At 43.5% G+C, this 15,461-nt stretch overlaps 1 protein-coding gene across 1 annotated transcript in view; it reads right to left on the reverse strand.

The window, feature by feature from the left end:
• The window catches only part of AHRR (aryl hydrocarbon receptor repressor), an 84,158-nt gene extending 78,143 nt beyond the window's left edge, over window positions 1-6,015 (reverse strand). The window contains exon 1 of the mRNA XM_058832593.1: window positions 5,883-6,015. The gene's annotated coding sequence lies outside the window, so the exon portion shown is untranslated. The remainder of the gene's footprint in view (window positions 1-5,882) is intronic.
• Between the last annotated feature and the right edge of the window lie 9,446 nt (window positions 6,016-15,461).

The following is a 15,461-nucleotide window of genomic DNA, read 5'->3' on the forward strand; positions in this document are numbered from 1 at the left end:
GAAGCTAGTATCAGATTTACTGATCCTCATCCACTCCTGAAAAGTAATAAACAGGCATTTTTCATGGAGTGAAAATCACAGGGAATCTCCCCAATTACAGGGTAGGAGAGAGCTCTTTCATCTGCTTTTATAGCCTGTCTTCCCCCCCCCCAGTCCCTTAACACCCGTCTATCCCAAGACAGAAAGATTTTGTTAATCATTGCAAATGGGACTGAAAAGACCCTCAAGAGACTGTACAGAACATCATCCCCTGCTTCATACAGAAGCAGCTGTACCAAAACCATTCAGAGGTTGCATATCTGAGAAATGGCTTGTGAGCATGAAAGACTTGTCTGCTTTTTCTAGCTAAATCAATTGATTTAATAAAAAAGTGCCACATCTTTCTAGTCTTTTACACACTTAGGCCATCATAGCTGTAACAACCCAGCTGTTAAACCACTCCCCAATGATGCTCATACTGAAGAAGTACAGTTTCTATGAGTACCCCAGAGATTTTATTCAAGCACTTAATTATCACTAAAATCATGATTTTTTTTCCCCTAAGTATGTTAAACTAAATTTTCCTTACTACAACACACGGTATGATTCTACCATAATTTCCTGCCCTGACATTAACCTACATTGTAATTGTAACCTACAATGTAACTGACATTACAGCTTAAATTTAACAAAGTTTGCAGTTAATCCTACATTTCTGATGATTTTTAACTTCTTTCTCTTGACTTTTCTTGCCTCTAGAAAGAATAATTATTCTAATCTTGTAATTGTATTCTAATCTTATAAGCGATATTTTTACACACCTGATAATCCCTTTCACTCTGCTCTGGACTATTAATTTTATTTGCAATTTTTTCTCAGGTACTCTGCTCCCAAATGAATGCAATACTCCAGCTGAGGACCTACCTGAGCTGAGCATCTCAAAATAAATTGATGTACATCAGAAAAAACATTTCTGTTCTGTTTTTTACAACAGTGAAATGCTAATGACTCACATTTAGTTTGTAAATCACAACAGTTCCTCTTCCTTTTCTCCTTAGCCATTCCCTATGCTATATTTGAGTACATGATTTATTACTGACTAAATATAAACCTTTGTACTAAACCTTATAGACTCATACCTTCATTGGTTTTCTGGAGGTTGTGACTGCCAAAAATCACTCTGAATCTGACTTTTATCTTCCATAGTGCCTGAAACCTGTTTGGTGACCTCTGCAGGCTGAATGCCCACATGCCCTCGCCCCTCACTTGAGACGTTCATGAAATAGGGAACAGTGTGACAGATCCTGTGGAGTACCAACCTGAATGGCTGTCCTCTCAGTATACCCTTCCAAAATCTCTAATGCCTATACTCCTTGCCCACAAAGCAGCCTCATCAAATTTTGTTTCTCTATAAAATACCTGAAACAAGAAGAAAGCACAATGTTTGTGGGATGATTCCTCATTTTAGGACAATGAAAGGGAGGCTTAATCTGACAAGTGCACTAGGATTTCTCAGATATCAGAAAAACACATTTTGGAGAAGCAAATTCCTGTGAGAGACAGCAAGGCCAAGAAGAGCTGCCTTCCAAACAATACTGCCCTGAGTGTAAGGTAAGAACAATATTTGAAGTTTCAGTGAAGAAAAAAGATCAAGAGATTACTTAGCATCATGACTCCCAGGGATCTGCACACTACCAAATGTAGCAAAGAGCAGCCAGGAAAGAAAGACAGTGATCCCAAGACTGCCATGCATTTAACTTCACTCAGTTTCAGCTGAACTGTTACAGAAGAGGGAGAAACCCTCAAATGGTGGGTTTCTACAGCCCCAAGAAATGACAAGACTGGATTTTATGTGAGCACATGCTTTCAGCAAGCTGAATATACTGAAATGACCATCATTCAGCATCAATACCAATACAGTTAAAGAGTAAGGAATAAATATCTAACAAATTAAGTGCATGCAGAGATACTGCTGTTGAATACAGAGCAATATGTCTGGAACACCAGACAGCATTGCAGGCACAGGACAAACACAATTGCAAACACCACATTTTGCAGCCTTAGCTTCATATGGATTGGATCATGCAAATTATTTGTGTTGCCTGCAGATGCAGCCTTAATTCAAGAGTATAGACAGTATGGCCCAGCCTTCATGTGACAAGTACCTGGGTACAGACTAAATGCTTTGTTCACAAATGCTCATACTACAGACCTTCCACTGACATAGACAGCTAAGCACTGCCACCTTGCACAATTTTACACAGCCATCCTTTGCTTGCCCTGTCACTGCACACCAGAAGGAACCTCTCAGAGAGAAAGGATAAGATTCAGAATAAGGTTTCAGAAAGGTAAAAGAGATATACTGGGTGCCTTGTGATTGTAGCTGCAGACCTGTGAACCTGAGGGTTGCACTTGAGTGAACAGCTCCTACCTGGTCTATGCTGAAATGGTTGTATCACACACTGGCACAGGGAACCTTGGGGTTTGTAAGTATTTGGGGTGCATTTAGTTGATGTTATGTCAGCATAATTTTTTCCACCCCACCTGTGCAACCCTGTAAGCCCATCAGTTTGAATTCTGTAGTTACCTATGACATATTTGAAATGTTGACAGCAGTACCACGCAGACAGGACTTGCTACCGAAATCTCAAAGTTCAAGACTCTGAAGGTAAGTTGAATTAAATCCAACATGACTGTGAATGGCTCTGTGGGAGCTCTGGACTGACAGAGACATACTCCTAAAGCATTTCCGTCTCAAGATGTTCATCTGGTTCCTGACTCTCAGTCAAGTTCCTTGCAAAGCACCTTGAAATTTTCATTCTTCCTGCAGACCCAGAAGGGTCATTTTCCTCTGGAAAAAAAAAATAAATAAAAAAAAAAAAAGGCCTAATTGGTACAGACTAGGCTGCATATTTGCCATCATGTCCACCTTCTTTGCTTTGACCTCAAAATATTTGTGGACATTGTGACCTGCAGTTTCCTAGTGGCAATTTGCACAGAGGGCCAGCAGTGAAACTGCTTCTCTCAAAAGCAGCAGCTCCTGCTTCTGCTAACCGAGTATGGCTTTATATATGTGTGTGTATATATATAAGTGACCTTTTGCACCAGCTGGTTGCTGACAGGAAATTAATTTCTGGGGCAAAGATATTTGTCTGATTCTCACACCTTGTTGCAGCAGTGCCCTGTTCGGAGCACCAGAAAGTGCTGGACCGCTGCAGAATCTTCCTGTCCCGCTTTGCCATGGCCATGTGGTGACAGTGTCCACCAACAGTGACCTGTCACAAATATGGCAGTTAGGCAGCAATTGTGTCTGAACATTCACACTGGCAAATATCCCACTGCCTGCCTCACAGCCAAACCATGCCGCGCTCTGCCCGTACCAGGGAAGCAGGCTGGAGCTTCCTGCTCTCCAGGTAAAGGTAATCCCCTTCAAGTGGGAGCAGGAAGGGTTGAGCATAATCCCACTTTTGCCACTCAGGCAGATTGGGCTAGCAGCTGATGAATTGTGGTTATTTGAGCTATATCTTATTCCTCATGGGTAAGCCAACTCAAATTGAAAACATCAACACTCTTCAGCAACAAGTTTGTGTGTATGGACATGACTCAAATTAGAAGCAATGTCTAAGTTAGGACTACAGTTATTTTGTAGTGAAGACAATTCCATGTTATCCAACATCTCCTTCCTGGGCTTCAACTTTAATGGTTATTCAAACATTTCTGCAAAAAAAAGCCCTGGCTGACACTTCCTACCCAAACTTGGCAATTCCTTGAATTTTCCTCCAAAATCTGCTTTGTCCTAGCTGTCTCTGGGCACAAAGAGACACTCCCACATCCTTTACATTCCAGTTGGGGCTAATTGAACTCACATGTCAGCATGAGTCAGCAGTAATTACCAGGAATATTAAGGAAAGATTTGGCACCGGACTTTGATAATTCAATAGAAGAGCCCCCACATTCAGTGTGGATTGAGATTGGATCAAACCGCTTAAACACACGACAGCAAAAGATGTATTGAGTTCTTTAGTCTCGTTTAACTCCACATGGGCAGTTCCTGATACTGAAAGCATCTTTTTTTGAAACGATATATTTTTTTATGTACCTACAGAAAGGAAAATCTAATGGAAAAATAATTTCTGAGTACTAAATCCTCCTCGCTGGAGTTTAAATCTGTTTATATGCTGAAACCGATGAATCAGTGTTAGACTGGCTGGCTGGTTTTTGTAAGCACTCGCTTTGCAAACAGGGCCTAGAAATGCATTTCCTCCTTACAATTCCTGAGCAGAAATCTGAATCGATGGGAGGCTGAGGTAATAACATACCTCCCCACTCCGGCGGCTCAGTTGAAATTAAAATCCTGAAACCACAATAATAACCTGACTTTTCCACATATGAGTGTTCATTCCCCAGCTCTCTTCCTGAAACATTCCCTCTCCGTACACCTTTACCCTACAGACTGTGTAGCCTCATGCCTCCAGAGCTAGGAGCTGGAGGTGTTTACACACTAGGCCAGCACACCCCCTAAAATCCTAATCTTCTCCCTGACACTGAAGAACACTCAAACATACTTTTATGGTCAACTAAGGCAAAAAAAATCGTTTGTCACAAATGTACATGGACGCAGAGACGTGGCGGATGTGGCAGTGAAAAGTGAGGACTGTCTCAGCCTGTGCTCTGGCAGGGGATGCAGGAGCAACTGTGCTAAAGTCACCATCAAAACCTAAACTGGAAACTCTTTCTGGATCTTTATATCTGCAGTATAACTTTGTTTTGATAGAAATAAATTCTTGCTCTTGGTTGCAAATTAACCAAGTGTCTTGCCAGTGAAATTGATCTTGTCAGTCATTAAGTCTCTCACTTAAATAAAAGTGTTTTAGTCTTAGCCCTGAACCATAATACTCTCTACGTGTTCATAAAGGAGAGCTGTTTTCTTTTATCTAGTACAAACATATGTGCATCAACATTCTTCTCAGCAGACTACTTCTGAACCTAACCAGATCATTCAGTTTTATTTAAATCCAGTCCTGGTTGTCTTTTTGAAACCTCCAACTACCAAACGTCAAGCATATTCTTGTTTTTTTTCTGGAGGGTTTTTTCCTTTTTTTTCTTTTCTGGTTAAATAATCCATCTCCCAGAAACTCGCTAAATGACACACAAACATTGTCTGTCTTCGGGGGAAAAAAAAAGTTTTTTACATGATATAACTTGGTTTTATGTGATTTAAATTATTCTTTAAAAAAGATGCAAAACTACAGCTTCACCCAAAGATGTACAAAATTCTTGTTTACTAAACAGAATAATACCAAGTCAGAAAAAGCACCAGAGCCTTTCCCTCACTGCTTTTTCGCCCTTTGGTACGTCAAACCGAAACACAACAAGAATCCGTTGCGCAGAAGTTATAAAACGCTCAAAATGATTTCCAAGTCAAGTACTGGCTGACCCTAAGGCAAACCCACCCTGTCCAGCTCCAAGCGAGTGCACCTGGGGCTCGAAAGAGGCAATGTGAAACTTTAGTTCACTTGCTTTCCCCTCGAAAGGTCTCTCGAAGCGTCAGTGGAAAGGATGTGGCCAAGGTGCCTCGGCGGAGACCTCCGCCGCCCCGGTTTCAGCCCTCGGGACTGACAAGCACCGCTCGGGCATCACCCCATCCGAGCGTCGGCCGGCACGGCAACCCCCGGGGCTCTCTCGTGGGAGCTGCGGACCGTCACCGGCGCCCGGCGGGAAGAAGCGCGGCTCGTCCTGCGCGGCTGCGGTCCCAGCGCCGCCGACACGGGAGGAGGGACCACCGACACCCCGGACACAGCGAGCGGCCAAGCGGCCGGAGCCGACAGTCCCCCGGCTCCCCCGCACAGCCCAGGCTGAAGGCTGTCCTGCCCGCCGCGAGCTCTCGAGATGCAGCGACTTACCCCACGGTCCCCGCCACGAGCCGGGGGTGCGAAGTTTCTCCGGGCGAGCTGCAGCCCCCGGCCGCGGCGCAGGGCGGAGGTGCGGGAGCGAGCGGCGGGAGCGGGCCGGAGGGCGCCGGGGGTGGGGAGGATGCTCGGGCGCCGCGTCCCTCGTGATCCAGGTGGCGGGCGGGCGGCCGGGGGACGGGGCGAGCCGGCGCTGCCCGCTCGCACGCGATCCGCGCCCGCCGCGCCCCGGCGGCGCCAGAGGGCGCTGCTGCGGCGGCTCCGGCCCGCGGGGAGCGGGAGCGGGGCCGGGATCCGCCGCGATCCGCCGGGAGGGACCCGGCTGGGCGCCCGTCCCCGCCGCGGGATCCACGGGGGAGCCGGGAGGAGCCGGGAGCCCGCTGCCCGCGGTGCTGTGCACCTGCCCGCGCCGCCGAGCAGCCCGGCTATCCCGAAAAGCTGAAAGGGAAAAGTGCCGTGCGGGTCCTTCCCCGCCTCGCGGATGTCTGGAACAGCCTCAGTGTCCCCTGCGCCGGTGCCTCTGCCCCCCGGCTGCCGCTCCGCCCGGCCCCGGGGTCGCAGCGCTTGTGCGGTTCCCGCGGCATCAGCACAGCTCCCTCGGCTGCGCCGGTGCCTTCAGTACAGCACCGCATTTACCGGCTTCTCCTGGAAGCCGAGTAGCAGCTGGGATCATTTCTTTAACTAGCAGTGTTTGTTTTGTTTCCCCAGAACGTTTTGCCGACGGGTTTCTGGTTCGTACTGGAAGCGGCGGGGGAATCCCGGTCAAGCGGCGAGGCCTTCGGCGAGTGGCCTTAGAAGCTGGAGTTCGGTAAGTACCTGAAGTGGCACTTGTATGGGAGGCTTAAGGAGAAGACAGACAAAACCGGAGCAGGCTGATGCCGAAAACTCAAAGTAACAAAGTGAATAACAGTCCTTTTCTTGGTGAGGTTCCAGTCCTTAGAGAGAAGATCCAAACTTTGAACTCCCAGCAGACTTCTGGGACTTGTTGCTGTGGGGCCAAACCGTCTGTCGCTCCTCAGACATGGACTGCCGAGGTGTCCCTCCAGATGAAGATCCAGTGGCAGGTACCACCCATCAGACAGCAGTGCCATGCACTCACTGCCTTCATCCCAGACACAGAGCTTCAGCTTTCTGTGATCTTTATCCACAGGCAGTCCTCCAGGAAATTGTCAAGGTATAGGGGGCAGGAATATAAGTGGAAAACACAGATTTTTCTTTCCCATTTCTGTAATATAGGAAAGCAAAGAATTCTGCTTTTGCTAACCATAGAATAGTTTGGGCTGGAAGGTGTCTTTAAAGACCACCTAGTCAAACCCACCTGCAAGGGGCAGGAACACCTTCAACTGGATCAGGTTGCTCATCCAAACAGACCTTGAACATTTCCGTGGATGGGGCACCTACCATCTCTCTGGATGACACGTACCAGGGTTTCGCAACCCTCATTGAAAAACACTCTCTTCCTTTCATCTGGTCTGAATGACCTAATAGATGTTTTATCCACATGAAGCTCTACTCTCAGGTTGCTTGTTGTACAGACTGAATATAAATGCAGTGCCTGAGCACTAATTTAGTAGGGAAGAAGGGGAGAGGAACAGGAGTACCAGAGAGTACTTGAGCCTTCTCCTCTCTCACCCTGGACAGCAGATGAGGAGGGTGATCCCAGCTCGATGGTCAGTCTCCATGGCTGCACTCATTCCCCAGCTTTCCCAGCTCTTCAGAGTTGTCTCTCTGGAGTGCCCTACCACCTGACCTCATGATCACTATTAAGTCTTTGGCTTGACTGCTCATGTCTTGGTTTTAGCAGGGAAACTGCATTTTGGCAGGTGGACCCACATAATCAACCTCTATCTCCCTGTTGCTCATGTTGCTCAAGATGAGGGGAAGCCCAGACCACAGCCCTCCTGTCCTGTGTACAAAGATGGAAAAGCCCAGCTCACAGGAACACTATTGTTCCAGCAAAATAGAACCAGTCAGTGTTGTTGATTGCTCCGTTTTATCTTCCCAGACAGAGCCTTGGCTATAAAAATAGATGCAATAATCCACATGGACAGTTGCAATTGTAAATGGCATTCAGAAAGCAAAAATGGAATTCATGGTTTGACACAGACATATCCCAAATCCATCAGGATGTGACACACTGGCAGCATGTCTGTGCCAAACTATGAATGTCGTTATTTACTTTTCCTCCGAATGCTATTTACGATTGCAACCTTCGCTGTAAATTAGTGTATATATTTTATATAGGACTTTTCTGAGTGGCTTTGGTATTGTCTGCACTTATTATTTTCAAAGGATTGAATGCAAGTTAGACTACTTGGGCCACAATAAATCTTAGGGGACTACAGACTGTGCTTATGTTAGGAGGATTTGCCAGCACAACCGTACCAACTAAATCCTATCTGGCAGAGTCAAGGCCTATGTTTGGAAAGAGAAATCAGAGGCTATCAACACTGAATAGCTCTCCACTAGATGGAACAATGGTACTTCTGCTGCCAGGCCATTGACAGGGAGTGATTTACCCAGAAGACAATTGGGGGGTGGGGGGGGTGGAACCCAGAAAGTGCTGGATAATGGTGAGACAGTCATGGGACTGCTATTGTTCATTGCTCCCCCTGGTGAACTCAGTGCCACAGAGGAGAGCTGGGGAGCTAGGAGGTGTCTTGGTGTGTGAAGACACATCAGGAATCATTGAACAGACATGAACCAGCTTTGAATTAGAAATGGTGCCATGACATGGTATTCAGGTCGCTCTAACAAATCTCTTCTTTAGCTTATTTGACTGGGATTGAGGCCCCAAGCTAGCATATGTACAGCTTGGAATTTGGTCTCTTTTCCACCTGTCTGCATTGATATGTCCAAAGACGATGGCTCAGATGCTTTATGGGAGCTTATTCCAAGTACAGCTGAATGACCAAGCCTACAGAGAGAATATCTGTGCTGTGTTCTCTTCACCCCCTGGATTTTACATTTTGTTAAAAGTAATTACGCTTGCCAGGCAAAAATTGTTTTTCATAATCTCATGCTGCTGACTGTTTATACTTATACCAGCTATGTGCAGATCATTTTTATACAAGTTAGGCTTACTGAACGACCGCCAGATACTTCTGTTTTCCTTCTTGAATTTTAATTGCTTACTTGCCCAGCATCTATTTTTAAAATGGAACTGTAAATGGAACAGTAACTTCCATCACTCATCATAGATGCAGCGGGTCCCTGCTTTCCTTACTCCTCCTTTGCTCCTTCCTGCAGGGAACATGGAGGAGTTATCAAGGAAACTCCCCAGTCTGACCATTCATGAGACTCACTGGTAGTCTGTAACACCAGAGACTTTAACTGCTTCACCCATTTACTAAAATTTTCCTGAATGCAGTTTCAAACCAGGCATCTTTGAAATACAAGTCTTCTTTCTTCCAAACTCCTACTTGAAAATGTGTGTTCATTCAAAAGGCTGATTTGAAGACTGAACTTAAACTCATCCACACCTTCATTTTCAAGACCACATGCCATCAATTTCTCATATAGCCCCTTTTTATTTCTGGAAAATAATTATCAGCTTCAGTCTTCATCTGTCTTCTTATGGTCAGCATTATTTCAAGCACCTACATACCCAGAACATCCATTTTATCTCTAGTGTTGCAGCTTTTTGACTCTAACCAGTTTCTCATCTGTGTCCTTTTGCTTATTTTTTAATGTTCCCCATTATTTTTAGACTATTGGGAAGGAAGATGATCATGTACAGGGAACTAGCAGAGAGCTGGAAGCCAATGTAATTTTCTTTTTGATCCTTTAACTAACACACAGTATTTGAAAAAAGAGACAGACATTCTTAATATTCTCATATACACAAGCATTTCCTCATGAAGCAACACTGGTTGCTTCTTATTCCTTCCATACTGCTTTTATAAACTCTGAATGTACAAAGTGATTGAAATGCACTCGGTCTCCAGATTGCCAGAGCTAGCAATTTCAAACAATTTCAAATTAACTTATTTTTGTTGAATAGTGTTTCAGAACTATGCTATTTCAAGGCAGGAAAAAAGGCATATGAGACGTTTGGATAACGTTCTTGTTAAACTGCAAGCTGTCCTCACTCTGGATTTAGCCCCCAATTTAATCAACCAATCATAATAAATTCAGAAGTGAAATCACAGTTAAAAAAGCATCTTAATGACCAGATATTTTGTTAAGGTTTTGTTTGGATTTTTTTTTTTCCATGTTGTGCTTAGCTGGTGTTGGGTACCTCTTTAAACTTACATACTTCTAAGGATTGTCTTTATTAACCTCAGCCAAGTGTGTTACAGAGCAACAAAAATTTCATTTTCTGAGCTACTTTTGCTTATATTTACCACTCCTTAGAAGGCTGCAGGTTGGTAAAACTGCTGCTCAGTGGTGCCTGGAGAAGCAGTGGAGCTGAGGTCTCAGATAGAACCACTCTGGAAGTGACAGTGATCTTGGAACTGAAGCTCACTCACCCTTGTCCTCACTTGCCCACCAAGGGGAAAGTTGACTTTAGTGGGAGTAAGACCTGGTGTCTAGCACAGGAAGTGTTAGTGGGTGGCTGGAGAACAGCAGGACTTTTACAAGCCACCAGAGAAAAGGAGATGAAAAAGAAAAACAAAGTGTCTTAAGTGCAGAGAGCTCAAAAGAAGAATAAGTGCTTATAATAAGATGCTTCTTGCATCCTTCTCTGGCTTCTGTGTGCTCCAGTTCTGTTTCTACCAATTCCCCTGAGCTATCTTACTTAGAGGTCCATAGGAAGCTGTGAATTGCAGTAAGATGTGAGGAGAAACATTTAATTCAGTCATGTTCAGACTGGAGAAAATTTAAAACAATGTTTAGAAATCTAAATTCTATTTTCCCAATGGAAGTAGACAGAAAGAAAATGGTAAGAAAATATATAACAAAAAATCATGAGATACCAAATATGTTTTGTTATATTATTCATCTATTCTAAGATATCATACAGTCTTGAAATCAACAAACTTGATTTCCTTAAGTATTGAAAGAGAGTACTAAAACAACAAGCAGAGCAGAGCCCTTACAAGTCATTATTGCTTATAAAAAATCAATCAATAGCTACATCATGTCAGTGAATTTTTAAGTCAGTTCATTCCACATAGTCCATCTTTCCTCAACCAAGGAAGGAAGGACTTATTGCTAAAATCAAGCAATAAGTCATCCTCATTCTTTTATTTTAATACTGTAAAGAGTATTTGTTTTTATAACCAAATTGATTTAAGACTCAGTGTGGCTACAAAACATTCTAAACAGATGTCTAACTCAAAAGACACTAATATGCTTTCTTTCCACATTGTTACAGAAATTTACATGGGGTGCATGCAACCTGAAATCTAGACTTTTAAGCCCAAAGAAAAACACATTTAGAATATATATTATTTTTTATATATAGATATAATATATATGTCTTAATGTATAATATTATTTATATATATTATTATTATAAATAAGTATTTTTAGTAAGGTACGCCAGTGAATAGAAAACAGGCTTGCTACACATCTCTGTAACTGAATTAAAAGCCATGCTGTCAGAAAAGGTGTTATGAAACATTGGATTTAGGTAGAGGAAGTATCACAGTATTAGTATAGTGGATTTTGTTTATAGCTATAGAGGGCTCAGAGTTGAGAAAATTTTGATTGACACATCTATGAGGAATGTGATGTGTTGCACAGCCCATGAGCTTTCATGACTGTGAATAGCATTTCCTCTGGTAAGCATCCAAAATGTTTCATCCTGAGAGATGCAATTACAGAGGAGCACCAAACACTTTTTCCGTTGACCTTGGGCTCTGAGTTATGACAGTATGGCAACCAACTTCAGAAAATTGCCTGCTGCCTTCCTCTGTCTGGTGCATTGACTGATAAAGCAGGAATTGCACATTCATCAGACTCTTCTCGAGCTTTTCCAGTAGAGGATTAGGACTGCTAAAGATGCTAAGCTCAAATCAAAGAGGGAAAAACCAACCACATTGAAGAGGGGAATCATCCTGATCTTCTTCTGAGTCCTGTATAAGATAGGGGGTATTTCTACTATGAGGTGAAAGCTCAGGGATCTGACATGAAGCTACACCAGTGCATCTCATCCCTGCACACAACTCACTTGGACAGTGCAGCCATAAGGAGCGAGTGTGCCTGGCAAGAACCGATCCCACCACTGACCCTCTGCCTCGCTTAACCTGCTCCTTCTCTACAGCCCTCAACAAGAGACTGCCTGAGAAGCGCAAATGAGGCTGTTTCCTAAAGGAGCCCCAGTCATCTGAAGCAGAGTGATATGGGAACAAGTGCCAGGCTGTGATGTGGATGAGCAAAACGGTGGTGCTGGACAGGGATGTCCTTAGCTCTGATCTCAGTTTTTCTGTGGAAAGCTTCCTGAAGCTCCTGAAGGAGCAGCCTTAAACTGCCCCCTCCCAAAGGGGAGCTGCCCATAAACTGAGGATAGGACACAGCTAACTTATGCTGTGGAAGACAGAGATGTAGAGCAATGGTTTGCTCATGCTCTGGATGTCCTTATGAATTTCAAGCTGTCAGAACAGCACTTACAAATTGTGTATGCTTGTGTACATGCATGTGGTGACAAAGGGGAAGGTAGGTACAGGGACATTTTTGTATTTGCATTGAATTTGAAATGTTGACTAATGTAAATTGTAATTTGATGTCCAGTTTGAGCACCTGGACCTACCAGGTTCTTCATGGCTGATTTAGAGAAATAAAGGGATTGTACAACTGAATGAGAGCTCTTCACAATCAACAGCTTCTTGCCATCCTACCACAAAGTATAAATCTTGGTGGGGAGTATCATACAGTCTCATTTTCCCCCAGAAAATAGTTTGGCTGTAAGTATTTCATAGGCATGACTGTTGCTAAAATATAAGTGTTACCAAGAGTGCAGATATTACGCACTGAACATTTACTGTACTAACAGTAAAAGTTCAAATTAAGGAAAAGGGAGAAGTTGAGACAATATTATGGACAAAATGAAGTTACTGGAGTAGACTGTGTTCCTCAGGGTTGTTGTAAGAGGATAGAGACACAATTTTTAGATCTAAAAGTGCTTTGCACTCTCAAGAACGGGAGAATTGAGAGAGGTGCTTGTCAATTCTTGTAATTCTTGTCTTTCTTGGGGTTTGTTTTTCTCCTTCTTTCTTTCTCTCATTATTTATATTATTACTATAATCATTAGTATCATTAGTATGTCTGGGTTTTTGTTTCAATTATCAAACTGTCCTTAACTCCCAAGTTTTATGCTTTTTTCTCATTCTCTTCCCCATCCTTCTGGGGGCAGGGAGTGAGTGAGAAGCCGTGTGGGACTTAGCTGCCAGCTGGGGTTAAACCACAACAACCTGGTAGTGGTTTGAACACTTATGTGCTGAGAGAAATCGGTTTGGGGAATACTGTAGCATAGCAGATAGGAAGCAGATAGGAAGGCCAGTGGGTATTTATGAATATGTGGTAATCAGACATCTTGACCATTCCTCCTCTTGGAATTTCTATCTGCACACTGCTGGAATCCAGGATCTGGTAGCTGTATGTTTGCTTTTCTGTATCTTTTTTGTCCTCCTTTCTTTTTCTTAGTCTTCTAATTCCCTCTTCTTTGAACTTCTGAGTAACTTAAAATTGAATGGGCTTATAGCTCTTTCATTTGAATGGGCCAAGTTAACTCTTTGAGATGTGTTGTATGTTACTTGAACGTTGCACTAAACCTTTTGCCAAAGTTTCTCTGATTTTCTAAAGCTGTCCATAAACTATTTTTGGTTGTTTTGACCTCTTGAGGATATCTTGTCGGTATTTCTCCCATGCATCTAACTCAGAGTTAGATGAGCCCTGATCCCTGTCAAAGACCTTGTCAAGTGAGATGTTTGTGCCTTACACCTGTTCTCATGGGGTTTGGCTGTTCAGCTTTGCTATATTCCATGTTACCTCTGTATGGCCTTTTTAACTGCCATATGCCATTCAACCACCTCAAGTCACTCTTCTGCCAAGTCATCCGGCAAGTTCAATACTTTCACCTTCCTCTGCTGTCATCCTTGGCCTTTCATTCTCTGTCTTCTCCTTCTCCTTACTTCAGAGACGTCTTTGAAAAATCCTGCAGTTTGTCCCAAAGGCCTCCCTTTCCTCATTCAAACCAGAAATTTGGTCTTTCTTTATCTCAGCAGGTCAGTACATTTCAGGAACATGCACAGAGCTTGTGGTTGGCAGTACAAGGTTCCATGGAAAAAATGCAGCCAAAGAGGTTTTTTACTGTTCCTTTGCCATCTTCTCCACTGTGATTTATAGGAGACTTGAGACAGTGATTGATAACTGTACTATCAAAAAATTCTCTGAAATGATACATACTGAAAACTCAGAATCTTTTTGTGAAGTGATTTCTTTTGTGACCCAAAATGTACTTTGTAGAAAACAAATCCTTAGCCTATGCAGTGCTCTGCTCTCGAGTGTTTCTGTGATGGGGTTCATGGTGTGTTGGGATGGCCCATGAAAGCCGGGTACGTAGCCCTGCAGGAGAAGCAATGGCTAGGTTAGAAAACAAATGCAGGGGAGATGCAGTGCTACAGGGGCAGATTTGACTCCAGGCGGTGAAGGGGGAATAAGGTGGCTTTTCCCTTTAGATATTAAATACTTCTAGATTTTATGGTTAATTATAAAACACACTTAATACAGTTAGTTATGGAATTGCCTTGGTGGATGCTTCAGATATTGGGGACAAATTTTGGCATCCTCTGTAAGTAGAGGATGCATAGTATTAGCAGGTCTCATGTTGAGTATCCTGAAATTATCTCAAAGGAAATAAAGTATTAGTGTAGCAGATCAGCTGAACTGGATGGCACTAGATCTTTACACTTATTTCTCCAGCTCTGGCCACTCTGGCTTTGTCCCTTGCTTTCCCAGATACTCACCAGCAGAGCTCGGGGTGGGATAAATGTCTTTTTTCTAAGCTTGCAAGAGGCAGAACTTGTACTCTCCAGAAATAAAGGAGACAAACCAGAATAAAACCAGACTGAGATGGCATACATAGAAGAATGTGGAAGTGCTCACATTTAGTCATTTTCACTAGGGTGCTAATTCTGATATTCCAGTAATAAAACAGATTGAAGTAAGGAACATATAGTCTTTTCCTTAGGGAATCCTAAGAAAATTCTTCTGGCACATTTGAGCTTTGAAATCAGCATACCAACCCCAGGCAGAGAGTAGTTTTTACTATCTTCTCTGAAATGTTGCCGACAGGACAAGTGTTCTCAGGGGAAGGAAGCTGGCTGATGTTGGAGCAGGAGGATAGTGTGCCATCTCTCATTTCTGCAAAGTCTTGTCAGGCGTCAGCTATCTGGTGCACTCTTTCAGGAGAAATCATCAATCTTGTTTCTTGGCACTTGTTGTCTGTCATCAACATCTCTTCTGTTGGCCATGCCGAAAAGTGTGGATCTGAATGAGTATACCACGCCAACAATCCTGTCCAATTTCAGAGCTGGGAGACATGACAGGAGTCTTGCCAAGAGTGCTGCTTGCCCCAAGTGGTGTTGTTGGCCACTTTCAAATCCTTGATCATCATTCTATGCTGTA

Source organism: Poecile atricapillus, chromosome 2 (genome assembly GCF_030490865.1).
Source record: "Poecile atricapillus isolate bPoeAtr1 chromosome 2, bPoeAtr1.hap1, whole genome shotgun sequence".
NCBI classification, from domain to species: Eukaryota; Metazoa; Chordata; class Aves; order Passeriformes; family Paridae; genus Poecile; species Poecile atricapillus.